We start from the raw sequence: 16952 nt of genomic DNA, 5'->3' as shown, positions 1-16952 counted from the left end.
GTCATAAAAATTAGATAACCTGAAACATTCTTCCTGCTAATGCCAGGAAGGAAAAGGCTTCAGCTACTGGTGGGTGGGTGTGAGTGCTGGCAGCATGGGGCAGGAGGCTCAGACTGGGGTGTTTGTAGTTGCCTGGTGTCTGTGCAGCCCTATAAGCTGAAGTTAGAACTAATGAAGATTGCAGGGATGGATCCTCAGCAGCCAAGGCTGCAGATGTCTACAGTGGCATCAAGTGCTGGTGGGCTTGTTGGAGGCAAAGGCTCTTGGGGTCCTTCCCATCTCTTTTCTCTTGTGGGGAAATTCGTGGCTGAGGAGCTTCCTCTGGCATCTGCTCAGGGGCACACTTATGGGGTGGTGGCCCCGTGTCTAATGCACGGGCATCTCTGGAGGGGGCAGGGAGCCAGGTTGTAGCATGCAGAGGTCGATGGAGCAGTCACAGGGCTAGTCTGGAGTCCACGTGTGCTTGGAGCTCCAGTGGCTCCGGGGACTCAGGTGGCCGCTGTCACTGCAGAAGTGTCCCCAGTGACCTAGGCACAGACACCTGGAGTGGCTCTGCAGCCTGAGTGCGTAAAGTACGCATGCCCATCTCAAGATTCTTAAGATCACATCTGTAGAATCTATTTCTTATTTAACATTAGGTATATACCAATTTGAGAATTAGGAAGAGTAAGGAGGCCATTCTGCGTCTTCAAACAATTTGATTTCATTTGCCATACACTTGTTTAGAATTTTTGTATCTATATTTATGGATTCTCTGTGATTTTCTTTATTCCTACTGTTCCTGTCTGATTCTGAAATCAAGTTTACACCGGCATTGTGCAACAAGTTAGACCATTTTCTCCCTTTCTATTAAACAAATGATGTGTAAATTGAAATGATCTGTTTCTTGAAAGTAGAAACTGCTTGTAAAATTGTCTGGATGAGATGTTACCTTTGTGAAAATATTTCTAGCTATTTCTTCAGGCTTTATATGTATTCTGCCTTTATATTTCTTCTTCAGTTTGAGTAAGTAAAATTTTTCTAGGCATGCATACATTGAATCTAATTTTTGGAACTTAAGTATGAAAGCTTTTCATGGTGGTAACTTACCTTTCTAATTATTGTGTATTTCTAGTTATGTGCCCTTTCTCATTTTATCTATCATTTATTCTTAATGAATTTTGCTACTGTTTCCCTAATTTTGTTAGTCTTTCAAATAGCCACTTTTTAACTTTGTTAATTCCATTATACCTCTTTATTTTTTAATTCAACTTTGCTCATATCTTTAAGATGCCTTTACTCTTGATTTCTGTGTTCTGTATTTTTCCCTCACATCTCAGTCCAGAATTTTAACTTACTAATTTTCAGGCTTTGCTTTTTTAATGTACAAATTGAATGCTATGAATTTCCCTCTGTAGCAATAATTGTGCTTCAGATAAACCTCATTGGCTGCAATATTGCCACTGCACAAAGCTTGAATTTCCCTCTATATTATGCTTCATCGTGTACCATGATTATTTAACTTATCTGAAAATGACAACCATTATTTTAAAAGATGACTTTGCTAGATGCAAAATTCCAGGTTGATAGTGACTTTCTCTAAAACTTTGAAAACTGGATTCCATTGTCTACTTGTTTCTTTTTTTGCTGTGGAGAAGTCAGTTGTCAGTTTCACTGTCATTGCTTTGTTGGTGACCTGATTTTCTGTTATTTATCCTTCTTCCACTTTGGGTTCAGATTTAGAGCTTCTCTTTGTCTTTGGTGCTTTACAGTTTTTGTTGTTGTTGCTTGTTTTTTGTTTTTTGTTTTTTGGTGCTTTACAGTTTTAATGAATATTTTTTGGAATTTTTTTCCCCATTCATTTTGCTTATTATGCTGTAATTTTATATCTGTTTATCTTTGATAAATGCACTTTAGTAGTTTCAAACAAATAAATTCAACAACTTTTCATATATTGCTTCTCTATTATGTTCTGAGACTTCATGATGGTGATTAGAATTTTATTCTACACATTTTACATTTATTTTTCTATTTTATGTTGTCTGGACTTTCTGATGCATTTTGGGTATTAATTACTTGTGGTCTGGTTGACTGGTTCTGTTTTAGCTTAACTTCTGTGTTTTTAACCTATCCATTTAGTTTTTCATGCTAAAAATTATATTTCTTCTAAAAAATATGTTGGATTATTTTTCACACATCTTCAGTTATTTATTATAGACCTTTGCTGCTCCGTCAATTTTGGTTTTCTTCTCATATTTTAAATTATCCTGAATTCATTTATTTCATATTTTAAACCAAAATAGGTTGTATTCTATATCAGTTTGTACCCTAAATCAGCTTTTTTTTTTCCTGCTGAATCTTACATTGACTTGTTTCCTTGTTTGCTTATTTTTTTTTTAATTGTTAATGAAAATTTGGTTCCTTGAACTGATGAGAATTCCTGCAGCCTAAATGATGCTCTCATCATTTTAATTCTTCCAGGATCTATGGTGTTCCTACTAAAGTGGGGGCCATTTTAATGACCTTTGGGTTCCCTAAAGGGGGACCCAAATTCTTCTTTTACTGGAAAAGAAGAGTTTTAAATACAGTTCTTCCATTTTGCCACTGACTTACAGCTCAGTCTTTGGATAACAGTATGTATTATATAAATATCTTCCCTCAGAATCACCTAACATTTGCATGTCATTACTTGCTTTCTGCTCAGATACCATTCCCTAACCATTTTTGGAAGGAGAGTTAATAATTTCCTTTACTTCTTGCAAGCCATAATATGTAATAAAATTCTGCTTCACATAGGATCTAATTCCACATGTGAAGGGAAAGAACCTTTCAGAATGTTTCATCTACCATGCATTCAGAAGTCCATGATTTTTTAAAATTATTCACTTTTTAGGGAATCTTTTCTTTACTAGGATACACAACCTCTGTTTAGATTGCATCCTTCTTTTCTAAATCTTAAATAAGCCACAAGATATTTTCACTTAATTTTTGGACATAGAATTTGTCTTAAAAATGTTTCATCTATTTCAGTTTTGAGAGCAGAGGATTTCTCTTTTTTTAAACCTCACTTATTGATACTGAAAGTTTTTTAAGAATTATATTTCAATTAATTAGTTTTATATTGTCTTTGACTAGGAAAATTGATTTTTATTCTTAAGGCAATATAAATAGTTGTTAACTTTTTGTTCTTTATCATGTTAAAATTATTGAAACAGAAGAAAATTAGACTTTATGGCTGGATGTTATATGTTAAAGGGCAATGGAGGAGTTAAATTAAATATATAAAATACAGGCTGCCTTTTCTTCACTTCACTGCTCATGGATTTGCTGGTATAAAACTTCATGGAGATATATGTTTTGTAGATTTTAAACTTGCTTTTTAAAAATCCTCTTGCTAAATCTGCAAGCATTTGCATTAGCTCCTAGAAAGAACAGAATCAATGTGGATCATATAAATTATAACATCTGATAGTAGGCTGATGTGTTGGCACTCTATAATTCTTTTATCTAATTCTACCTTTGAGGAAAGTCAATTATCTTGGGTGCTGAAATACTTGATCAAAGTTAAATTTGTTTTTCTGGCTCTGTAAAGCATGCAGCACTTAAGCTATAACTGTGGCTAAATATTTGTGCACTGAAAATTTTTTTTAATGTAGCCAAAATACTTGAATTGAGGAACGCTTTAGAAATTTTAGGCTCATTAAACTCCCAAAATTGTGTTTTTTTCTTTCTTCTGGGGTATTTTTCAATCTTAACCCCATTGCTGAATACATTTTGAGAATGTAAGCAAATAATTTCATATCAGAATAACTTACATTTGTCTCTTACTGATATTAGAATTTTGAATTGTGACATAAAACGTAGCTGCTTGAAATTTACCTGTAGATAAAAATAATCAGGTAAGAATATCGCAATCACACAAAAACCACACTGATTCATTATGGCATAAAGTAAACATGGCCACAAACTGTTTCTACTAACTTTATAGTAGCATTCTTTTTGTCCACATCCAGGATATCCTGAAAAAAACAAAAACAAAAACAAAATACTTTATTGCCTTAAAGTATTCTGTACTTAAATGATACTTGAGTTGAAAGCTCTAAAATATTTCTAAATTATTTTTTATTTTAAAGGTAAGAATCAATTTGGAACCATAAGAATCTCTAACAAATCCATATTAACTGAGGGAATGAATTATGAGATTATTTAAGACAGCTAATTTTTTTTTCCAAGATTCTTAGTTGCTTAAACCACTTAAAAATTATTAAGTTGAGGTTTTAGCCTTAGGTATTAGATTTCCATATGGAATATTTATTTTCCTATAAATAATTTATATATTAGAATTCCACAAGGAAGTGGACATTCCCTATAAATTGATTTATTCTATTAACTTGCTTGGGGTAATACTTATTTCTTTAATGAGGGAAAGAGCATGGGTGTGTGTGTGTGTGTGTGTGTGTGTGTGTGTGTGTAAAACTTAGTTCAGTCTTGGCCAAACAATTGTATATGCTGAAATAATGGCATTTGAATCAGTATGTTATGTCATATCTCTGTTGGTGCCTTTTAATAATAACCCACTCCAGAGACTGGAGATTGACGAGAAGTGTTTCTGAAATCATTACAGTAGTATTTATTATGCCAAAATTAAGACATAAAAGTTATATTGTATGATATTGCCCTTTTAAAATTGAAACCCTGGAAATTTATCACAGAATTTATAGCTAAGAATTAAATCAGGTGATTCTTAGGATCTTTATAGAAAAGTATACCTTTTAAATTCAATACAAAAATTAAAAGTTTTGGCCTTATATTATGCAACAAATCAAGAAAATGATGATATATACTTGGCTACCCTGTGTTTCTAAAAAAGCTTTTTAGTTTCTTATTGGTAGAGGGAATTTATTTCCACATATTTTTGGTAAACATACATTAGCATGTATGGCTATTTCATGTTCTTTTCTAGCAGAGTAAAAGGAAAAAAAAAGATTAATTATTTTCTTTAATGTATTTTGTTTCTAGCCTAGTAACAAATAATGGGTAGAGTTTGAGGGTTTTGATTTACTAAGTTCTCTAATTGATTATAGACTCAAGAATTCTATGCACTTCTACTCCTGCTCAGACAGAACTGGCACTCATGCAGAGGCTCTGAGCCTGTCTCCTGTTAGTAATATCTGTGGGCTGCATTTCTTACACTTTTATCCAGAGAAAAGAGTATCTTCCCAGAATGAGAATTTTCAGTGTTGCTCCCTATTGTCTCTTGTACTGATGCCAATTTTCCGGAAGACTTACTAGCATCCTCAATTAAGAATGCCTGTAACATTTTGCCTTGACTTCTTCAACACGATTTTCTGAATCTTTGGTGTTTTTCAGGTCCTTCCAGTTCATTAAATTCCTAGTCTTGATCTTACCTGCTTTGCTCCTACATTACATTATGTCTCTGTATTTCCTTCCTTCATACTCTTCTTCCTCATTTTTGTTTTTTAAAAAAAAATACCTTGAGGTACCTGACTAGCTCAGTCAGATGAGCGTATGACTCTTGATCTCAGAGTTGTGAGTTCAAGTCCCATGCTGGGTGTAGAGATTCCTAAAAATAAATAAACAAATTTTCTTTAAAAAAGATAACTTGATAAATTTGAGTTGTGATCGCTTTGGTATGATCTAGGACAAACTAGCTTTACGTCTAAAGGATTTAACCTCTTTATGCATAAAATGATAGAATTGGACTAGTTTCTACTCGAATTTTATTTGGTTCTGTTAGTTCTTCAAAAAATTTTGTCTTATAGTTTCCATTTCTTTCTACAAGTATGTTATTGTGAAGTTTGCAGTTATATAATTGCCACACAATGTTACATTAGTTTCAGGGGTATAGCATAGTGATTCCACAAATCTATACCTTATTCTATGCTCAGCACAAGTGTAGCTACCATCTTATGAGTACAGTACCATTATACAGCACCGTTTTTTAAAAAGATTTTTATTTATTTATTCATGAGAAACACACACACACACAGAGGCAGAGACACAGGCAGAGGGAGAGGCAGGCTCCATGCAGGGAGCCTGATATGGGACTAGATCCCTGGTCTCCAGGATCACACCCTGGGCTGAAGGCAATACTAAACCGCTGAGCCAACTGGGCTGCCCTATACAGTACCATTGACTGTATTCCCTATGCTCTACTTTTTATCCCTGTGATTTATTCATTCTGTAGCTAGAAGCCTGGACCTCCCACTCACTTTCACTCATTTTGCCCATCCCCCTCCTATACCCTCCGGCAACCATCAGTTTGCTCTCTGTATTTGTGAGTCTGTTTCTAGTTTATTATTTGCTTATTCATTTGTTTTGTTTTTTAATTCCATGTTTAAGTGAAATCATATGATATTTGTGTCTCTCTGATTTATTTCACTTAGCATAATACTTTTTAGGTCCATCCACGTTGCCGCAAATGGCAAGATCTCATTCTCTCTCTCTCTCTCTCTCTCTCTCTCTCTCTCTCTCTCTATATATATATATATATATATATATATATATATATATATATATATAATGTGTTCTTTATTTTTATATCAATGGACACTTTGGTTGATTCCATATCTTAGCAATTGTAAATAATGCTGCAGTAAACATAGGGGTGCAAATGTCTTTTTGAATTAGTGTTTTCACTTTCTTTGGGTAAATACCCAGTAGTGAGATTATTGGATCATATGGTAGATCTGTTTTTTATTTTTTGAGAAAACTCTCTACTGTTTTCCATAGTGCCTGGACTAGTTTGCATGAGGGTTGCTTTTTCTCCACATCCTCACCAACTTGTACTTGTTGTTGCTTGTGTTTTTAATTCTAGCCATTCTGACAGGTGTGAGTTGATACTTTATTGTGCCTTTGATTTGCATTTCACTGATAATTACTGATGTTGAACATCTTTTCATGTGTCTATTGGCCTTCTATATGTCTTTTTTGGCAAAATATCTATTCAGGTCTTCTGTCTATTTTCAACTTGGATTATTTGGGTTTGGGGTTTTTGTGGGTTTTTTTTGGTGTTGAGTTAAAACATATTTTAAGTTCTCATTTTTGAGCCTACCTGGGCAATTTCTTTTCAATACGGAATTCACTTAAATAAGCTTTTTTAGTAAATGGGCTTGCTTCAACCTAGAATAACTATATTAGTTCTTTATACTTTTATAATTTTAAATTTAAAGAAGCTTTTCACTGACCTATTTTCTATTATGTTTAAGTTTTCTGAGCCATTGCACAAATATATCTCTTCTTTCTGTCATGACAATCTGATATGAGCCACAATATTTAGAGGACTGAGTGCAATATTCATCTATGAGTTTTTAAGGACATTTTAATTGCTCTCACGTCTTGGAGAAATACCGAGTAATAGGGAACAATCAGTGAATTGAGAGGAACTTGGTTTCTAGGTCTGAAGGAAGCTTTCCCTGACCCAGTTGATCATAGGAATATGTGTACTGCTTATTCCTTTGCTTACAAAGAAGCTTATCCCTTTGACCTTGATTCCCAGGAGAGGAATTAATGTCCCAAAGGGAGTGTTGCATCATTTCCATTCCTCACCTTTTCCTACATCCCATACATCATTGGTTTATACCATCCATTTTATGTACATCCTGATCTCCTACATCACTTGAAGTTAGCTACCTCCTCCCCTTGTCATCTGGTCCAACAGTCCCAGATCAAGGTCACTTACTTGAATAGGTTCACAATGATCCTGAAAAGACCAGAGGTAAAACCTTCCAAATATTTAGTTGTCAATTATTTGTGAAAAGTCTTTCATGTAATCAGATAATATTTTTTTTCTTTTCAAACTCATTTTTCTCTTATAACAACCCATACAATTTCCCCAAAGGTCACCTCTTAGGAGCTTACTTTAATAGACATCATCCAACTATATCACTAGTAAGAGGCTTTAAAAAAATTAGTTTAATATAAATGGCATGGAGTAAGTCTCCTCCTTACAATGACAACACTATAATTACTAGCACATTCTCATTATTGAAAGTTGCTTACTTTAGAACATTAGTCTCTTGTGTTTGATCTGTCTGATGATGGTTAAATACAGTATGTTCATTAGCACTTGCACAAAAGCTCTCTAATAACACTTAATATGCTTTCTAAGTAAACTCTAATTACAAATTCTCACAGTGTGTGAAATAGTCTACTTTTGCCAAAGCAGAGGAAATTTTTTAAAAATGTGTTTAGCATGATGAAAAGGAGGACTCTTTCAAAGCTTGCAGGGTAGTTGATAACTTCAGTTCTATTATGGCCAGTGAGCTCAGCAGTATCTTTGTATTATACAGTATTGCTTACCGAGGTCATCATTTATACATTTTACTAAAATACAGTGTAACACATATTTGAAACCTTCACACAGGATTAAAATACATCAAGTTTATTTTAAGATTAATCTAGCAAGGAGTATTGTCATTGTGAAAGATGAGTGGAACTAAGACCTGTTTTAATGTTTTATGAAAACATTATTAAAAAATCCATCATTAGTTGCATTCTCCCTCAAGTCTCTAAGCTCAGTTAAAATACATTAAGCTTACTTTAAAATCAATAAAGTATTTTAAAAAGTTTTTTTTTTCCTGGCACAAAGAAAAAGTGGGATGTATTTATTTCAATCTCACTTAAACTCCAATGCCTAATCCATCATTTGGGCTCATGTACTTCCCCAAAATATTATTTTGTTGAATAAATCAGCATTTCAAAGTGCATGGTTCAATTATTTTCTAGATGGAATAGGAAAATCTTGCTCAGGACTACTTGGTTTTTTATATTGTTTTATTTTTCAAGGACGGCTATTTGTTTTCCTACCTGTTACAATGAGCCATTTAGACCCAAATTGAGTCAGACTGGAAAACCACACAACTCAAGAAATCTGTAGGGACACAAAAGGACAAATGTTCTATGATTTCACTCATATAAAGTATCTAGAATAGACAAAATCATAGAAATGGAAAGTGGAAAGAGTGTTGCCAAGAGCTGGGCAAAGGGAGGGAGAATTAGTGTTTAATGAGTACAGAGTTTCAGTTTTGCAAGATGAAGAAGTGCTAGAGATATGTTGCAAATAATGTGAAATACTTAACATTACTGAATTGTACATTTAAAAATGGTTAAGATGATAAATTTACTGTCATGTGCTTTTTTCCTCAATTAGAGAAAAAAGGAAGGAGGGAAGGAGGAGGGGGGAAGGAGGGAAAGAAGGAGGGAAGTGGGAAAGGAGGAAGAAAGGAGGCAGGGAGGGAGATGAGAAGGAGGGAAGGAGGAAAGGAAGGAAGGAAGGAAGGAAGGAAGGAAGGAAGGAAGGAAGGAAGGAAGGAAGGAAGGAAGGGAGGGAGGGAGGGAGGAGCAAGCTGTAGGGAGTAACCACATCCTAACTACGGGAACTCTTTCTTATGGCATTTCTCATATTTTCTGCTTGATGATTCCATTTTCATCTCATAGTCTACTGATTTATTGTTTCATCTACTCTTTGTGTTGTATATCCACTCCATAGTGCCTGTCTCCTTATGCCTCTGGGTTACTCTGGTAATTCTTAGACCCACTTCTATCCATTGTCCTCTCTCTGGAATTTTTAGCTACTCTTCTTGATTTCTTATTTTTTTCTGGTTTGCCCAATATAATTCCATAGAGAGAATAAGGTAGTCTCAGTTCATTCTTTTCAACTAGTTCCCATAATACTTAGTTGGCTATATTATGGAATAACTGCTTAGCAACTCTGAGTCAGTAAACGGCATTAAGATGAAATGATTTGAACAACCATTGTAGGGCTGTCTCTTAAGCAATGGGCAGCAATGTTTCTTTTAGACTATATCGTAGCTGAAGTGGGCCTTATAATTGACAAATTGGGTTCACCTGCTTTTATGTCCTTACTCTTTGGTTTTCCCTTCTCAGTCAATTTCATTTGTTTTCATCTTGTTCTCACAATTTTTTATAACTCAGTGCTTTCCACAAACGGATATATTTTTCCTCATCCATCAATTGTGCTTCTCCCTTTCACATATTTACAAATATTCACATAAAAGCTGTAATTTTAAGGTGAAGAACTGTGCATTGCTCACATTTAGTATTATTTATTGCACTTAACCTGACACACAGAAAATTCTTGGTGAATATTTGTCAAATATCTGTCCATTGCAAAGAAGTCATTGAACACAAATATAATGATAAGGAGGGCCTATATGTAGGAGGATCATGTTTTCTCTTTAATGTCTAACAATTGTTGGGATGATTTCTGGATTTATTTTACTCTTCACGGTAGCTAATAGCTGCCCATAGATACAGAAAGTTTGCTCTTTCTTTCACTCAGCTATTAACATAACGAATATGGCTGCTTGTAGCTTTAAGGTCCACTGTTGGCAATTCAGAGAAGTGATTTTTCTTATTTTTTATCTTAAAGCCAGTTAGCAGTCAATGACAATACTCTCTCTACTCCACTAAATCCCTCAAGCAAGAGGTAACCATTTATTACTGAATCTATAAGTCCTACATAAACGTAGTCTTTTTAGTTTATACAAGTGTTTTCAAAGTCTACTTGAGAGAAAAACTATGAGTTTCTAGTCCTCTTCTACCATAATTAGACATGTAAACTTGAATAAGTCATTTAACCTGTCTGTTCCCATTTATGTATTTATAAAATGAGTCTCTGAAAGATTTTCACTGTTGATCTTTCCAGGAAGTGAAAAGACAAAATCGTCTGATATTGACTGCCCAACACCAGTTTTGTTTGCAAATTATGGAATCCCCATCTCACTTCATAAAATTATTAATTTCCACTCTGGGCCAGAAGACTGGATACATGTGAGATATGCAATTAAGAAAGACCTAATAAAAAATTAAACTAAGTCCTTTTTCCTCTTATATTTGCGCACCTTAATGATTATTATTCAAACCTATTCAAGAGAGACTACTGGCTTTTTTGGACTTTAATGTAAAAATACTTCTACCCAGAGGTAGGACCTCATTTGCACTGATACAATATGCCTTGACAGGCTATAAAGTTGGTTTTCTATCCATCCAGTGAAGGATATAACTGCCTCTCTGAGCTTCATCTCCTGTTAGATATTAATACTGACTTCCACCTGGCAGAGATAAGACTTAACTTGGTTTATTTTTATAAGTGTTTAACACAGTTTCTCTTTCAAGAGAAAATTTCTACTTGGTCCCCTAGACAAATAATGAAAACACCAAGAAGCGTAACGCAATATGTGCTTTGCTTACTAACAGTCCCTCAAAATTGAGTGAATATAGCACATCTGGATGAGCTAAATGCATTTTTTAACTTCTATGATGACCTGTCATTCTAAATTCTGGATTTCAGTTGCTTTTATCCATAGTATCCTCTGCTCAGTCTCTCTAAATGAGGTTCACTTTTCACTATGGTCTCAGAAGCAATTTCCCATGGTTTCTCACAGACCCCTAAGCTCCAAACATTATTAAGATTTTTCCATATACATTATAAAGCTCTCTACAGCATAACAGTGAATCATCATAATTTTGTTATGCCAAATCCGTAGATGATAGAAACAATAAAAAAGAAACCAAGAAAGGACTCATACTACATTTTAGCAAATGATTTCTGACCAGTTTGACAGCTCTATAAAGTTTTAAGAAATGTGTTCATTCTCTTCTTCTCATACCCTTTACCATTGCTTCTTATCTTATATAGCAAGTGAATACAATGAATGCACACCTGGATCCTCTACTTGCTTCTTATGCTTGTGTATGTAAACCCTATCAATTTATAAATATGTAACAAGATTAAAGAGAACTTGGATACTAGGAACAGAGGATCTTGAATGATGCCACACCCCCAACATAACCATTGTTTGCATTTTTGTGTTAGTTCCCTCCCAGACCTTATCTATATGAATAACTATTTTAAGTCTATGTGAATAGCACAGTAACAAATAGAATGCTCATATGTTTACTTGTGGCTTCTTTACTGGATATAACATATGCATGTTTTAAATTGTGTTATATAAATAATTATCTTTTATACTACATTTCTTTAAAAAGATCTTATTTATTTATTTGAGAGAGAGAGAGAGAGAGAGAAAGAGAGAGCATGAGCAGGGGGAGGGGCAGAGGGAAAAAATTTCAAAAAGACTCCCTGCTGAACGTGGAACCAGGGGCTCAACCTCAAGACCTTTAGATCATGACCGGAGCTGAAACCAAGAGTCAGATGCTCATGGGACTGAGCCACCCAGGCGCCCCTAACAGTAACTTTAAATTTCTTTGATTATTACTTTGACACAATTCTAATGAACTTCTAGGCAAAACATATGATCTGTTTCATGGCTTTTGAAATGCACAGCAAGTTTACTTTCCAAAAATGTCATAAGAATTTTTATTGCCACTTGCTAAACTCTTATGACAGTACGTACGTAGTTCATATGTTCTCACCAGCATAGGAATTGGATTTTGCATATTTAGTAAGAATATATTATATCTCATTTAAATGCACATTTATTTTACTAAAACCAGTTTAATAGTTTACAGAAATCTTTTTTAAAATTTGTTATATATTGTTACTGCTGAAAAGCTTTTTCTCTTATTTAAGCATTTATTTCTTAATATTATTCTGAAGAATTTTGTGTTTCTTTTCTATAATAATTACATTAAACTGCCACATTTCCTGAAATGCTTTTCCTAGACTCTGCGTTTTTAGTTGTGTCTGTTATCTTAGAGCCATTTTATATTTTAAGTAGCTGACTAGAACTCTTTAATCTTTAATCTTTAGTGATTCTTGGAAACATAGTTTAATTTTATTTTGCTTACAACTTTTGTTATTTCTAAGATACTATAGGACAAATAGCAGAGTAGAGGGAACTAGGAGTTGCTATATCAAAATATGTTAATGTCAAAGAAATATGTTGAAGCTAATGACACAATTGAGTTCTTTTATTTTCTCTCTATTTTGAATTGCTACTTAATGATACCACTTCAGATATGGGTAACTGAGGACATTTTTAGTTCCTTACTGCAATTCAGAAGTCATTTTTACAAACTGATATTTGCATAAGCTTATGCTAATTAAAATTATTGCTTTAAGCCAAAGGAATCCTGCTTAATGAGTGTCATTGTTTGGTAGAACACTAACATATCCTTCTTTGCAGTAGCCCATAGAGACAACCTATGTCCACACAAAAGCCTAAAGAAATCTATATTATAATATACCCTCCAACCCCTAAAGCCAGGCTCTATATCTTAAATATCTTATTTTACTATCAAAAATGGGTTTATTCAGGAATAGCAGAGAATTGCAATTCAGGATATGCAAGCTATGGCAAAGCTATGGGCAAGACTGGAGAACAACGGAGAGGAATATTCTTTTTATAGAGGAAAGGGAGGAGTTGGAAAAGCCTGTTATGAACAAAAAGTCCATTGGAGTAAACTAGGAGTTAGAAATGTAGAGGTTTTTTATTGGCTGAAAAAGAAACTGGGGCCCAAAAATGCAAAATTATGTTTCCTAAATCATCATTGATGACCACGTAAGGTGGAATATATGTCCATAATATCCATATCACAACAGTAATAAAACACTTCTCTATACTCTCAAAATATACCCAGAAAAATTGATATACCATGCAGCTTTTCCAGGAACTACTTATAAGGTCACCTGTAATTTGAATGAGTTCATACAGGAAATATCTGGGATAGACTGGCAACATTTAAGAAAATCTATTGACTATATATTTTCTGAGTATTAATGTGTGTTTCTTTCATTTGATTCACTTAATATCATTTTTGTCAAACAAGTTTCTTTTTAATTACTGTCTAGAATGGTATTAATGCATTGGTAGTGGTTATCTGAGAATTTTTCCTTTAGCTATGAACTGCAATTCTCCCCATCTACACGTAAGCATATACACATCCTTCAGTGAATTTGTTTTAAATCTCTACTTCTTCCTTTTCGCATGTCCTGATTCCTCATCATCATCTACACCCACTATCACTCAGCCTCTGTCTACCTGGTCTTTATAGCGTTTTCTTTCCTAAGAAGGGCTGGATAAGGAAATTCATCAGTTTGTGATTACAATAAAACTCATGGAAGCCTCTGCGTTTTAGTCCATTTGGGCTGTGTTAACAGAATGTCATAGACTGGGTGGCTTAAACAATAAATATTTATTTATCATAGTTCTGGAGGCTGAGAGTCAAAGATCAGAGCACTAGCTCATAGAGTTCTCTTCCTGGTTTACCCATGGCCACCTTCTTGTGGTATCCATACATAGCAGAGAAACATCATCTCTCTTGTGTCTCCCTAATAAGGGCACTGATCCCATTCATGACATAATGACCTAATTACTGCCCAGGATGGCTGTTCTTATCTCTTTCTTCTATTCTCTCTGGTAAATTTGCTGAACTTTGGTTGAGCTCGTTGCTGTTAATTGCATATCACCAAAATGGCCATTGCTGCTAAGAGCACACTTAGGTTTGAAATCTCCCACTTTTCGTTTCAAATAATGTTGGGTCCTGGGGAGACCTTCAGACCTCTGTTTTTATGCACAGCCTCCTCTCCTTGATCAGAGTGTGTGAGCTCCTGCACTGGCACTGGGTATGGGGACAGTGGTTTGCTATCCTTAGAGTGATACTGGTATATGACCAGAGCACTGGGATGGGACAGTATCCTCTGGTTTCATTGGCTTGCTTCTCCCAATATGGAACCTCTGCTGTCTGAGTGAGCAGGGGTAAGGGCAGTGAAACTCTCAAAAATCTTTGCCTGCCTCTGCTGGGATTGACTTCTGACCTACAAATGGGGAATGGGTGAAAGAAGGGAGCTTTCAATTTCTTGGCCATTGTGGCCAGGAATTTAAACTCTGCACCTTGGAGCTGGGGATGAGGAGTGAAAAATGTTAGCAGACTATCTTTACTAATGAAATAGTCTATCCCTTCCTGGAGGTTGACAGAAAGGGGAACTGTTTTTCTTGGCTATACCTGGCTAAATTAGAGCTTCTGTTATTATGGTAAGTTGAGGACAGATTAAGGAGGGAACAGGTACCACTGACTCTCAGTCTTCTTACTGAATTACAGGTTTTCTTGAATACATGTTTCTTCCTTTGATGTATATCCTCAGAAACATTTCCAGGGACTTTACTTTAAATACAAAACAATTTTTACCAATTATGGCTATTTCCTGGACAGTGAGTCCATAGAATTCCTTATGTTGCCATTCTGGAAGTCCCCCCCGCCCCCTCTTCCCCAGCAGGCCCAATATCCTGAAGTTGTGTGTTCAGTATGTATTTTATCATTTATCACCTAGGTTAGAAATGGCAATGTGTAATGTCTGGTCTGTAATTCAGTCATGCTGCTGGAATCAGTTGGTGTTTTCAGATATGTCAGACTGCCAAAGCTGAAGTTAATGCCAGCATCTTTGAATTACCTTTCTTGGGAAGTCCTTAGAATATTAAACCTGGGAAGGATGTTAAGCATTAATTAATTTGACTGGTTGGTTTTTATAGCTACAGGGTATGAGAGTTTTAGTGACTTGGGATTCAAAGGTAGGTCTCTGAATTCCCATTCCATCCTGTGCCTTGTCTCCCATATTTTCTGTCAGGCTTTTCTCATCTTTTCAATGATACTACAAAGCTGAGGGCACAGCTATGACTTAAACATTTAAATAACTATTAACCCATTACCCTCCCTTCAACACCTGACATGTATCTTTAACTCAATAGGTTATCAATCCATCTTGGTCAATTTGCTAAAAACTCCAAAAATCCTCAGGATAAACTATTGCATGCTGATTCCCAAAACTACCACACAGACACTTATCATCTGCAAGTAGTTTTGGTTTTATAGGATTAAATGCAACAGATAGAATTTGGTAATATCTTAAAGCAGATGAAACATGAGAGGCGTCAAAGATGGCAGTGGAGTGGAGGATGCTGGGCTCATCTCGTCCCATGTACAAAACTAGATAACTATCATATCATCCTGAACACCCCAGAAATTGGCCTGAAGAGTGACAGAACAAGCTCCACAACTAAAGGGATAGAAAGAAGTAGGAAGGGCAGCCTGAGGGCTCAGTGGTTTAAGCACCTGCCTTCAGCCCAGGGCGTGATCCTGGAGTCCAGGGATGGAGTCCCACATCGGGCTCCCTGCATGGAGCCTGCTTCTCCCTCTGCCTGTGTGTGTCTCTCTCTGTTTCTTTCTCTCTCTCTCTGTCTCTCTCTCTCTCTGTGTGTGTCTCTCATGAATGACTAAATAAAATCTTTTTTAAAAAAAAGAAGGAAGTAGGAACCGTGAAGATATGGTTTAAGGGAGAAATGGATTGCAAGTGCTGTGGAGGGGAGGCAGCCATGGTCATGGAGCAGGGTGAGAGAGAAAGGATCACACAAGGGAACGCACAAGGAGAACATTTCCCAAAAGGCATTGACTTGGAAAATGAGAGGGGCTGAATTTCATGGGTTCTTGCAACCAGTAGGGCTTAAAGCTTAGAGTTTTGATGGTTGGTAACCTTGGCTGTGGTGGAGCCAGGAGAGCACTGCCCTGCTCCTGGAGACAGGGCAGACAAGCAGCGCACGGGCAGACAGTATGGAAGTGGTGAGCTGGGGCAGACAGTGGGGAGATTGTTCACTCTTCTTGGAGGATGTCTATTGTGTAATACTGGCCTCATGAAATGATGTTGAATTTTCCCATTCCTTTCTATTATTTGTAAGATTTTGACAAAGGTTATCATTAATTATTTTTTTAAAATGTGTGGTAGAATTTAACAATGAAACCATGTGGTCTTGGGCTTTTCTGTGCAGGGAGATTTTTGATTTCTAATTCAACTTTCATTCTTGTTATTGGTTTAAGAAAATTTCCTGTTTCTTGGATTTAAGATTCATGATTTGATTGTGGTTAATTGTGAGTCTTTAGGTTCCTTCTTTCATTATATGATGTGTTACTATATAATTATTGTAATCTGTTATCACATTATGTATTTCTGTGGTTATTTGTTTTACTGTTTTTCT

The 16952-nt window shown here is 35.4% G+C and overlaps 1 long non-coding RNA gene and 1 pseudogene across 3 annotated transcripts in view; both read right to left on the bottom strand.

The window, feature by feature from the left end:
- Window positions 1-16952, bottom strand: part of LOC112655343 (uncharacterized) — a 211118-nt gene that overhangs the window by 14314 nt on the left and 179852 nt on the right. For all 3 annotated transcript variants that reach the window (XR_007412931.1, XR_007412930.1, XR_007412932.1), the window contains 3 exons: window positions 5484-5563; window positions 3961-3998; window positions 3795-3858 (listed from right to left, as the gene is read on the bottom strand). This is a non-coding gene — a long non-coding RNA (uncharacterized LOC112655343). The remainder of the gene's footprint in view (window positions 1-3794; window positions 3859-3960; window positions 3999-5483; window positions 5564-16952) is intronic.
- Window positions 1329-1454, bottom strand: LOC112655715 (U4 spliceosomal RNA; annotated as a pseudogene).

The sequence above is a fragment of the Canis lupus genome, chromosome 9 (genome assembly GCF_003254725.2).
Source record: "Canis lupus dingo isolate Sandy chromosome 9, ASM325472v2, whole genome shotgun sequence".
In the NCBI taxonomy this organism is placed as follows: domain Eukaryota; kingdom Metazoa; phylum Chordata; class Mammalia; order Carnivora; family Canidae; genus Canis; species Canis lupus.
This window is presented reverse-complemented; position numbering and strand designations above follow the sequence as displayed.